Source organism: Mesocricetus auratus, unplaced genomic scaffold (assembly GCF_017639785.1).
Source record: "Mesocricetus auratus isolate SY011 unplaced genomic scaffold, BCM_Maur_2.0 Super-Scaffold_100007, whole genome shotgun sequence".
NCBI lineage: Eukaryota > Metazoa > Chordata > Mammalia > Rodentia > Cricetidae > Mesocricetus > Mesocricetus auratus.
The window spans coordinates 59,971,497-59,983,583 of record NW_024429191.1 but is presented as its reverse complement, the minus strand read 5'-3'; the positions used below and the strand labels follow the sequence as shown (position 1 = coordinate 59,983,583).

Here is a 12,087-nt window from a genome sequence, read left to right as displayed (position 1 = left end):
TTTCATTTTAGTTCTTTGACCGTGAAGCACATTAAATTGACACGGCACAAGTGATCAGGAGGAAAACAAACTTCTCAATAATGTGTGCAAGCATGGTGGTCCCACAAAATGTGGGATGTGAAGCAAGGTCCTGAGGTTGTACGCAGTACGTGGTAGGTCACACATGCAGGGTTCTGAACCGTGAAAAGGAATGCGGGAGGGCTTGGGCTTCTGGAGAGGAGGCAGTGTCAGTACAAGTTATGAGGGATGTAGGGAGGAAATGTCTGGTTTGTGAAGACTATTTGTTGTGCAGATAGAAGGTTCCAAGTCTTCCAGTTGTCCCCCTGGGGAAAAGTTGTGCTTGGCATTAACCTCCAGTCTCTGGTTGATAAGAGTCTTGGGGAACAGATTCCTAACAACTGAGCTCCCCAGAAGGATGTCTTTAGGCAGACAGATGGAGCTTGAAGAGAGTCATTACCTGCATCTGAAGGCTCTCCAAATGCCCTCAGCTCAAAGTCACTAGCATACCGCGTAGCCACAGTTGGGAGTGGCATTTTCCAAACTCCTTCATGCTCCATAAATATTTGCTAATGACTGGGCAAATAGGGACAGGGGTTGGCAGACCTACAGAATCCTGACGCGTGCTTTATCTTGAAGAAGGAAGTCTTAGTACGGAGAAAGCCTAAGCTGAAAGTCCCTAGACATCAGTATTTTAAAACAAATTGGGCTGCAGGTGTAGTACATCTTAGTCAGTGTTTCCCTAGCACCCATGAAACTCTGGGTTGCATCTCCAGCACCCCACAAAACCAATGTGGGAATGCTTGTCTGTAATCTCAGCACTGTGGGGAAGGGGATGGCAGGAGAGTCAGGACTTCCAAGTCATCCTCTATTATGTAGTGAGGGTGAGGACATCTTGCACTATATGAGATCTTGTTTACACAAACGATAAATACACAACCCCCCCAAACAAACCATTTATGGCCATTTCAGTTCATAGTTACTTGTTTATAAGCAGACCTTAGAGGCATGTTGTGTCTCCTGGAAGTCTCTGCATACAGCTGTGAGATTGTGCACTTCATCTTCAAGCCTGAGACATCTGAATCTACATTCTTTAGGAAACTTAGCAACCACCCGTGAGCCCCCTCCTTTCCCAGCTGCAGTTTCTTCATTAATAAAATTGAGTTCAATCGCATGAAGGGTTACAACTATTTTTGAGCCAGAGGCCTGTTTATGAGTGTGAAATTCCTTATAGGTTTGCCTGTGGAGTTCCTGCTGGTGTTCATTGTTTGAGAGAATACACAATGACAAAAAGCTCCTAGGAGAGTCAGTGATTCTTTTAAATAAATTTGCATTTATGAATCAGAGCAATTTTTCAATTAGTAGCAGGCAGGCAAGCGCAACACATAATGCTATTGACTTATTCTGCCAAAATTGTGTGTGCCCTATAAGATGCACACAGCCCAGATGTCTCTGGGCCTTCTTCCTGCCCCCCTGCCCCGAGGTCATCTGCAGTGGGCTCATGAGTTAGTCCCACCTTTCCTAATAATTTTGACTATTAACAAGTGACTTCCCACTTGGATTTCTCTCATTTAATCATGATGAAATGGGGCGGGGATGTCTTGGCTTAAGTTTGGTCCAGGGCTCCCCTACCAAGCTCGTGGACCTGGATTGCAGGTTAAACTTTCTGAGAGCTTTTCAACTGAGGGGCTTTCTGCTTGCCCCTTCAAGACATCAGAGAGTAACCCAAGTAACTAAAATGCAAGCCACCTGTGCCTGTTTACCATCTTACTGCTACAATAAAGTGGCCATTCTCTCTGCTTATCGTGTGAGTTGACTGGGCTCAGCTGGGCAGCTCTTCAGCCAGGTTTGCTTGGGTCTCTCTGGCCGCTGTGACCGAAAAGCTATTGGGATGCCGGGCACTGGGGTGCTTGTCTTTGGGGTGCCGGGCACTGGGGTGCTTGTCTTTGGGATGCTGGGCACTGGGGTGCTTGTCTTTGGGATGCTGGGCATTGGGGTGCTTGTCTTTGGGATGCTGGGCACTGGGGTGCTGGGCATCTGAGTCTCCCCTTCACCGTTTCTCCTCTTCTCCCTGCCCCTCTCCTCCTTTCTCCTCTCTCTTCCCACTTCCTCCTCCCCTCACTTGCTTCTCCCTCCATTTCTACATAACCTTCTCAAGGTATCTCTCAAGAAGGCAAGTTTCTCATCTGGTAGTTCTGGGTTCCTAAAAAGCAAAAAATTACAAATGATAATGTCTGGAACATAGCCTTTCTCTCCTACAGATTGACTGGGGATGGGGGAAGAAATACAAGGAGTACATGACTGCTCCTGAGGAATTGCAGTTTTTATTATAGATAGAAGCGAGAGCACAGGCAGAGGCGCCTGGGAGAGTCTAGAGTTTACTTGACCATCAGACAGAACTGGCCGTGTGAGGAGAGAGGAGGGAAGAGATCGAGAGGACCCAGGGGGCAAGAAGTTAGGCATGAACCACGAGAAAGGCACAGCCAAGGCAAAAGAGGCTGGGGTGGGGTCCCAGCCCAGGCCCTGGGCTAGAGACTTAACGGTAGGGAACCAGGTATGCCAACCAGGATGTCTCCGTGACAGGTGTGGCGATGCTGAGTGCCTGACAAAAGAACAGGCACCCCAGTTAGTCCTTTGTCCTGTGTTTGGGACCTAACATAGATAAGATGAATTGCAGGGTCAGTTTTGCTTTCGGAAGACCTGGAAGGTTCCCTGGAAGAGGTCTCTTGGTTGGGACTTCACAGTCCTCTGGCATCACTGGGTGCCCCAGTTTAAGGATCCCACAGGAATGAATCTTGGTCGGGTTTCCTGAGCCAATTCCGGAACATGAAGTTGCAACCTGGTGACGTGCTGCCCCCATGTGGCTGCCCAGGGTCAATGCAGAACCAGAGTAGAGGCCTAGGCTGCAGTGGGTAAGGTGTGCCTCAGCAGACACTCTGGCTGTGCTGCCATGGTCCCAAGGTGAGGAGCAGTGAAAATCGAACAGAAAAGATGATTCGTCATATTAACAGGACACAGTAACATTCCCGTGCCCTGGGGTAGGAAAAGACGCAAAGAATTTTCGGGATGTTTCCTATAACCCCGCATCCTGGAAGGATCCATTTACATTTCCTTCGATTCAGGCCAACGGACAAGTGCAGAAACAAGCGCTCAGGAATAACAATCAACTCCTGAGATATCACAGCAGCTCGCAAGAGGCAAAGCCGTCGTGGAAAATCAGGCCCCGGGTGACTCTACTGCTCGGTATGACAGCTCCTACAGGCCTGAAACTGGAATGTTTAATGTTTCACTAAGCCTTTTCTTCTCGTTAATTGAGGCCTTTACCAAAATGACATTTTGCCCCTCCTGTGCATATCTGCGGAGGTTCTCTAATGATGAGTTTATTCAACGCAGGGCACCGAGGCTATCTGTCCTGCCAGTCCCAGTACCGCAGGCCTGGCCGGGCACCCCATTCACCGGTGGTGGTATAGCAGAGTCACAGAGGTGTTAGCGAGGGCATGCAGGAGGGTGGCCCATGTTGTGACAGCCCAGGTGACACCAGGGCACCAAGAAGATCTGAACAAGGTGCCGTTACAAATTGAGCAAGCCAATCTGCCTTTCAAATCTGGCTGTTTTCCAGGCTAGCCGCATGCATGCTCAAGCCAACGATTCTGGGAGCAGTACCGGCAAGTGAAACTGATTAAAGGAACCCTTCAAATTTGCTTTCTCATGCGACGCAGCCGGGTAGGAGGAGAACGTCTGATGCTCTGCACATCAGCACAAGGGGTAGGGAGGAGTTTGAATGTTTCCCAACACACATGTGTGTACACACACACATGTACACACACATGTTGGGATTATGGGATATTTGCCACTTATTAATCCAAATTCAATTAGTCAATAGTTCGATATTTCATTGGTAGGTTAACAGGTGCCTCAAAATTATATTTAAAATGAAATTCTTGGTCCCCTCATCCCCAGGCTGCCCCTCCTTTGGTCCTTCCTATGCTAGAAACTGGTAGTTACCTTCCACCAAAGTGTGCCTTTAGTTTGGCCCCTTCTACTAGATGCCCCGCCTCCTCAGTCCTGCCTTCTGGAGTTGCAGCAGTTCACCCAAAATCTGACCTCTGTTCTCTCACCTCCTGGAAGAGGTCACCTTCAGCTCTTTCAAGCATTCTGCTTACACCCAACCCACTTGGATACTACTAGTGTCTGCACAGACAGAACTGTCCTTCCCTGAGCGCAGTCTTACCACACCCCTGCCCTAAGAACATCCCATCCAGAAGAAGGCTCATTATCCTTTTTAGAACAAGCTCCCCTCTCTAATTTGACAAAATATCTCTCCCAACCCCATCCCTCCCTCTGTCCTCTTCTTCCCCTTTCAATAATGGACTCACAGTTTACTCAGCGAATGCCCAGATCTTAAGGAGGGAGAACACCGTTTTTCCTGAGGTAAACATCATTGCACATAATTGGGTGTGTGTGCGGGAGCTTGCCTTCTTCCATTAATGCCCCGTGCTTCGTGCTGCTGTGAGGGTTTTGCTGTGGGAACAAAACACAGTTGGTTGCTCTGCTTTCGGTTGGTGTCTACTCCTGCCTTGTGCAGCTTTGGGCTACATGCACGGGGCTAGAAATACAGTGTCTGGTTGATAGGGTGTTGGGTTTTATTGGGAGAACCACAGAGTGTGCTTGTGTTTCACTCCTACAAAAGGTGAGGGTTGTGATTACTTCATGTTCTCCTAAACACTGCGTGTTTTTCAGGCTTTTTAGCTATTCTTGGAATGTACACTGCTGCCTTATTTGGGTTTGAAATCTCATTTTCCTGAGGAATAATAGGATCTGAAAATTGTATTGGTTTTATTGGCAATTTAAATACCTGTTTTTTTGCAAATTGCTCATTCGAATAATCTTTTGCCTGCTTTTGGAAATTTGATGTCCTTGTCTTACTGACCTGTAAAAGTTCTTTCTGTATTCTAGATATGTGCTGTATCTTCCATGAGGGCCAAGACTTTTGATTGTGACCTCATCTTTCATCTTCTTGCTTTCTGCCCAAACCCAGCCATTCTGGTGTGCATTCCACACTGCTGCATGCAGCCTTATGTTGACCTCAGCCCTTTGTGTTCATTGTTTACTCTGTGAAGAATCTCCAGGTAGCTGGACAGTTGTCTCCTTTACTTTCTCCCGATATCTGTGCCATTGTCATCTTCTCTACTTATTGCATACAGAATATCTTCCCAAGCCTCTTAACTGGCTTTATTTTCCTTTTAGTGTGTGTTAACTGAGATGTGTGTCTATAAATTTGTCTGTACCCCTCCTTCTACTTGATTTTGTTCCTGGTTATCTCCAAGCCCCTAAAGAAATTTCATATTTTCTGAAATACTTTTTAAACCATACTATATAAATGAAAAACAGAGTTGATGTATTCGTCAGCCAAGTGTGAGTATGGTACAGTAACAAATAGCCCCCAAATATATATCAGTTTTCTTTCTCTCCTGTGTTCTAAAACTAATGTGGACTGTCAAGAGGTTATGTTCAAGGACCTTGTTGACAGTTGAGACTTTACCTGTCGTGCTATATCACAAACACAGGCTCTGAGGTCTACTATGACAAAAGAAGAGAGTGTGGGCAGAGACTCTTATATTATTTTGTCCATCAGTCACACTTTACCATCTTTATTCATATTGCATTGTTCAAAGCAAGGCAACCGATGAAGCCCAGCTTCAAAAGGAATGTGGTGCCTGGAAAGAGAAAATAGCTGGAGATCCCTTTCAGCATCAGTGATATCTGTTACAGTGAGTGGGACCGTGTGTGAATTCCAATACCCCAATTGTTCAATGGATGGATGAATGAATGAGTGAATGAATGAGTGAATGAGTGAATGAATGAATGAATGAGTGAATGAATTCGGGAAACAGTGCTGAAGAATGAGGCCAGGTGCACAGCAGTTGGGTGGTCAGTTCTCTATGCTTCTCTGCTCCTGAACCCCAGGTAGCACTATGGGACACACAGTGTATCCTGCTGAGCTGTATAATGCCAATGGCCAAGTTCTCAGAAGCTGGGCAGCCACCATGCTCGCTTTATTGCATTGTCAATATTTTCCAGGACAATGCATGTTGTGTTTCACATGAATTACTAAAGTAGACAGCATTTGCCCCACTTAACAGCTGGGTCAGTTAAGGCCCAGGGAGATGGAACAGAGGGGTCCACATTCTCCCAGTTGACTAGCTCAGGCCTCCCCTCTAAAGCATGTGTTCCTTCTTCTGCATGACAGGTGGGGCTCACTCCATGTGCTACCCTGTGACCTCCTCCACCTCACTGCAGCTTACTCCAACACCGTGCTAATGTGGGGCTGTGCTGGATGCTTACTGACATCTCGCTGCACCCCAAGTTGTCCTCGGTGAGGTCAACCTAATCAACTGTGTCATTTCACCAAAGCAATGATTTTATTTCTAGCTTTGTTCATTCATTTTGGGTTTCTTTGTTTTCCATCAAAAGACTGTTCTTTGGCACTTCCCTATGCCCCGTGGCTTGCATTACTAAAGCCAGAAACTTCATGGAGGTCATTGAGCTCTTGTTTATGAACTGATAAACACCCAGCATTGGCCACACAGAAATGCCTCTTAATTTCTTCATTTGAAAACTAAGGAACACGCTCCATCTTTCCTAGAGAAGTATTCTATGAATGAAACACTGTAGTCAATATTAAAGGATTTGGAAACTGCAGAGAGTCATAGAAATTGATTGTTCCTTTAGTAAACATGTTAGTTGGCATCAGAGAGAACTCCATGCCTCCTCATGCTTTATTAATTCTGCTCCTGGAGCCTCTATTTTCTCTCAGATTTTTTTTGCCGAATTCTGCAAACAAGTCCAAGCAACTATTCTCTCTTTAAATATCTCTCTTGGCTTAATTGAATGTTGCACATGCCTATTGGCTATGTGGCAGAGTTCCTTTGAAGGGACAAGTCTACAGATTAGATTACAAAGAGCAGTAGAACCGGAGCCCATTCAGCCTCCTCTGAACCTTGAGCTTACATAGGAAGCCCAGCTTCTTGTGCCATACCTGACCCGATGCAGGACTTGGCATCTATCACAGCCCTCTACTAAAGGCGGTTTCAAAGCATTTGCTGAGTGCCTCTGCCCTGGCACAAGCCCATCTCTCCGACTGCTGACATTGTAAACACATGAATCTGTTATGACAGTTTTCAAGCAGGTGGCAGTGAAATTTCTGGTTCTAACCAAATCAGCATGTTGTGACAAGTTCCTGGCAGATGTAAAGCAGGCATCTTAAGAAAGGGCACTCCTTGTAACCTTCAGACAGGAGGGTCTGTGCAGCTGCTTGGCTGGGATGTCTCGATGGATGGCCAGTGTGGAACTGACTGCAGTTCTCAGACTACCTCTCAATGTAATTCCTCACTTGGTGTTTTGGGACCTGGCTCATCAGACCTCCCTTGGGACCCTGGCCACCGAAAACTCCTTGGTTCATCTTCTCTGCCCTCCACCGTGTCCATTTCCCCATGGAAAAATGATGTCTGTTTTTTCTAATACTTCAGTTTGTACTCTGAAGGCAGAAGGGCTAACTTATTATGGGTTCTGCCCATGTCAGAATATCAGGGTCCAGAAAATTGCTCTCCATTGACACTGTAGAACTCCTCCCAGATAGGTTCACCTGGAGTTCATGAGTGGAGCTCACCCCTGGAAGGCTCACCTGGGGTTCATTAGTGGAGTTCACCCCTGGAAGGCTCACCTGGGGTTCATTAGTGGAGTTCACCCCTGGAAGGCTCACCTGGGGCTCATTAGTGGAGCTCACCCCAGGAGTTTCTAGGTAGACTGGACTCTGGCCTTTTTGATCAACAAGGTGTCTGCCATGGTGACTCCTGACACACTTGGCCTTGTACTACTGAATAAAAATATCCCTCTAGGTTTTTTCTGCTGACCCAGGCCTCAGTAATGTGTGTCATGGATTGATGGTGACATGCGTGGGCATCCCTGATCCCGCTCCTGGCTCCGGCTGGTCTCTCTTGCCATTTGGCACACCCCTGACTCCTTGTTGCAGCAGCAGACACCTCCACAGCCAAGAGCAGAAGGGAACTGAGCCCGTGCACTGCACTTTATAAGCAGACCCCACTCTCTGCTCTTTACTCACCCTCCCCCATCTCTTAGTCCCACCCCGCCCCCAGCAGACATGGGTTCCAGGGCTCCTTTTGGCCCTTCTCTCTAAAAGATTATGGTGAGAAGGTGAGAGCTAGTATAGAATTCTGTTATGGACATTTCCACTTGATTTCTTCTAAGACAGCTTCATCTCCATCTCAACTCCTTCTGGGATGGAGATCAGGATCCACCCTGAAGCCGTTGGGCTGGGGATGAGACATCTTCCCATACTTCTGGATCACCTTGGCACTTGGAAGTTGTGGGGAATGGCCTCCATTTTCTGAGCAACTCCGTCCCCCGCCTAGGAGTTTGGAAACTCTGTAAACTGAACATCCATCCTCTCCATAAATAGATGTGCCCCCTCTCCTGAAATAGCAGAAGCACAGCCTCCCCTGCCTATAGGTGGTTTCTTACTGCTTAGGTCACTTTATCACTCCTTCTGATAATTGCTGGTAATCAGTTTACTCCCTAGGATAATGAGATGATAATATAGGATAATGAGATTATAATATAGGATAATAAGATAATAACCGGAAGAAGGAAGAAGCACCATTTGTTAAACATTTTTACTAAGGTAAGCATTTTATCTCGGTCTTCCTATCTCATTCTTACAGTGTCTCCTTGGAGTAGGAAAAGGGCTGGCTGTTAAGGGTGAGTGTGTCCTGCAGGGATTCATGCATTGGAAGTCTACTCCCCAGGTGGCAACGCGAAAGGTGGCTGAATCTGTAAGAGGTAGACACTAATGGGAAGTGACATTGAAGATATCACTCTCTGGGGAAATTGATACAGCGCTCTCTCAGGAAGCTGGTTCATTCTCCTAAGAAAGTGTTAATCACTTTCTGTCACAGAAAAGAATCCCTGGGAAAGGCAACTGAGATGGGGGAAAGATTTATTGTGTCTCACCATTTCAGAGGCTTCAGTCCATGGGCACCTAGCTCCATTGCTTTTAGACCTCTGACAAGGCAGAAATAGGGTGTTAGAAGGGCAGTCCCCCAGTGACCTACTTCCTTGAGGTTTTACTATACCCCAATAATGGCACCAGCTAACATTCAAGCCTTCAGCACAAGGCCTTTGGGAACACATTCAAACCATAAGAAGAGAGTTTTTGTCAAGGCTTATGATCAGCCCCTCTGGCTTCCAGTTTTGCCATGAGATCTCTCCTTTTATGCAATGACTCCACACTACTGTCCACCATATGGGGTTCCAGCCAGGAGGGCCCTCCCAGAAGCTGAACTGATTATGCCACTTAAGCTTGGATTTCCAGCCTCTACAATTGTGAACTGAAAGCATGCACTCCTCCCCTCCCGTCCCCTTTCCTCCTATTCCTGTGACTGACCCAGTTTTCAGGTATTGCATCAAATCAATTCAAAGCTAATACAGGCATCTAGACAGGAATCATCCACAGCTTAGGCAAACCTCATGTCCTCTTGGCTTAGAGAGGACCCTTGAGTCCCCTGAGGCCAGGGTGTAGGGGAAACTTTATAAAGAGACCATGGAGGAAATGGTCTTAGGAGCTTCAGGAACCCAACCCTTGTACTCCAGCTCCGGCCTGGACAGGCTAGGCCAATCTTCCTGAAGCAGAGGGCCACGAGTGGAAGACCGTCTCACCTCATCTACCTTAGTGATCTCTGTAAACTGAGGCAGCCTCCCAGACAGACTGGGGTTATCTATGTTAGCAAAGTGAAGTCTGAGCAAGTGCTCATTGCCCAACATGCTGAGCTCCCAGCTTCCCCCTCCTGGTCCAGTCCCCAACGCCAGGACCCTCGTCCATTTGCCTTTGCTTACTCCTTATATTTTGAGCGGGAAGGAAAAATGTATTTTTTAAAAAAAAATACAACTAGTTGGTGCATAGGGCTGAAAGCTGTCAGAGCAGTAATGCATTGCATCAAATTAACATATTCTTCTGAAATGGTAATTACACCCCTTTTGTGTGCCTCTGAATACACGGTTTTTGAAGTGTGAATGAGGCGCTGACACCAGAGTCTCACTCTAAATGATCATTATTAGTGCATCTGTCCAAATGATTCACGGGAAATGGCTGGCAGAGGTTTTTAAGTTGAGAGGAATTTAAAGGTGAGCCAGGGAGCTTCTTTATAAAAGTTTTCACCCCAGCATCTTTTGTAAGTGCTCATTCCTTCACACCCTAGAACTATTTCCAGTCCATTAATGCTGAGAAAGTCAAGTTCCTCTGCACCAAGTATCTGCTCTATTGAAGTACATAGTTAGTTTAGCAATTCAAAGCAAGGCATCCATCTTCCCCTTCACAGTCCTGAAAGACACAAAAGACAGAGGACAACTCTGAGAGTGTATATTGGGGGCAAGGGATGTCATCCCAGAAGCCACCTTATAAGCTGAATCTTATAGGGTGGCAAAATGAAGAGTTGATATCGGTGAGTACGTTCTAAGTTTAGGGACAAATAATTCAACAATGAAGGGTTAACCAAGGCTCACAGTGCAAGACTCTGTAAGCCCTTCGAAAGCAGAGCCTTTATCTTAAAGGAATGAGACGCCATTGAAGGTTTTAGGGAAAGAAGGGGAACGGTCAGATCTGCTGTGAAATATCCTCCGGACCTCTGCTGGGTAGAATGGGTGGATTGGAAACAGGGACATGGAGGAAAAAACACTTAGAAGGTGGTGACTATAGTCTAAATAAGCTACTTGGGCTGGTCCAGAATGATGGGTGTAGGGATGGACACACATACTTGGCTGTGATAGGAAGTGGGAAAATGAGACACAGCACCTGGGGCTCCAGAGAAGCTACGCTGCTAAGGTGGGCATGTTGAGACTGAGGTCCTCCACGTCACTCTGCTTTCAACTCTGGTGGCTATCTCCATGCCTTAGCACCCTGACTTGGCCTTCTGCTGTTTCCCCCTGGGGTTGTGCTCTTATTAGAGACATGGTTGTTTTGATTGCGAGGAGGTGATGCCCATCAGAACTGGTTACTGCAAGGGTGGGAGAAGAATTCAGTGATGATCCACAGGACTTTACAAAAGGGAAGGACCCAATGCGGCAATTACCTTCAAATGGCCTGGAGAGATGGCCCAGTGGGAAGTACTTGCTGTGTAAACAGGAGAACTGAGCTTGGATCTCCCTGGAGTGGTGGTGTACCCCTGCATCCCAGAACTGGTTTAGGGGGTGGAGGGGGTAACACAGGCCTACTAGTCTAATTGGATCAATGAGCTTCAGACCTCCCTCTCAAGAAACGAGGATGGAGAGAGAAAGAGTATGGTCCCTCATGTTGACTCTGGCCTCTGTGTCTGTATGCATATATACCATACACAAAAACATAAACCCATAAAACAAGATAAAATAATTATGTTCAAATAATAAGTCACCTAATAAGAAATTATTACGTACTTCCATACCCTCCTATTCTCCCCACTAAGATGCAGACATCCCAGGAGAATCACAGTGTAAGTGAGACAATCCTTTGTGTCACAGGTTCAGGAAAAAATGGGATTGAAATTCATTGAGCTCAAGATAAAAGGATCAATAGTTTTTATGTCTTTACCTTTTTCACAAAATTCTGTGCTTTGTTTGTAACAGAAATGTTTTCTAGTTCCCAAAGGATTATGGTGTGTGTGTGTGTGTGTGTGTGTGTGTGTGTGTGTGCGCGCGCGCGCGTGCGCGCACGCTAATTTGCTAATTTGCTCCTAAAGCTCCCTGGATCAGCCTTGAGTCCAGCTGACCTTACTGCTGGGCTGATCAACTGAGGCTCCAACACTGTGCTATGGATAATCCAACCATTCTGGAGCTATACCAGGGCTGAAGGACAATGGAGAGAGGCCACAGTTAGGGAAAAGAAGGGACAGAGGTGGTGCATCTACTGGATTGAATGAGACTGCCTCCCCAATGCGTGTCTACTTGAAACCCAGGACAATGGTCTAATTTAGAAACAGTTTGCAGTATAATCAGCAAAGCAGCAGCATACTACATTAGAGAGGGCCCCAAGTTTCTGTTACT

The 12,087-nt window shown here is 46.6% G+C and overlaps 1 protein-coding gene and 1 long non-coding RNA gene across 2 annotated transcripts in view; both read left to right on the top strand.

The window, feature by feature from the left end:
• The window catches only part of Asic2 (acid sensing ion channel subunit 2), a 1,047,597-nt gene that overhangs the window by 376,311 nt on the left and 659,199 nt on the right, over positions 1 to 12,087 (top strand). The gene's annotated exons all lie outside the window — the stretch shown is intronic.
• On the top strand, positions 1,771 to 5,657 carry LOC110342186. Its single transcript, XR_002384194.2, has 5 exons — positions 1,771 to 1,843; positions 3,120 to 3,240; positions 3,617 to 3,762; positions 4,376 to 4,428; positions 4,954 to 5,657. It is a non-coding gene; the product is annotated as an uncharacterized LOC110342186 (long non-coding RNA).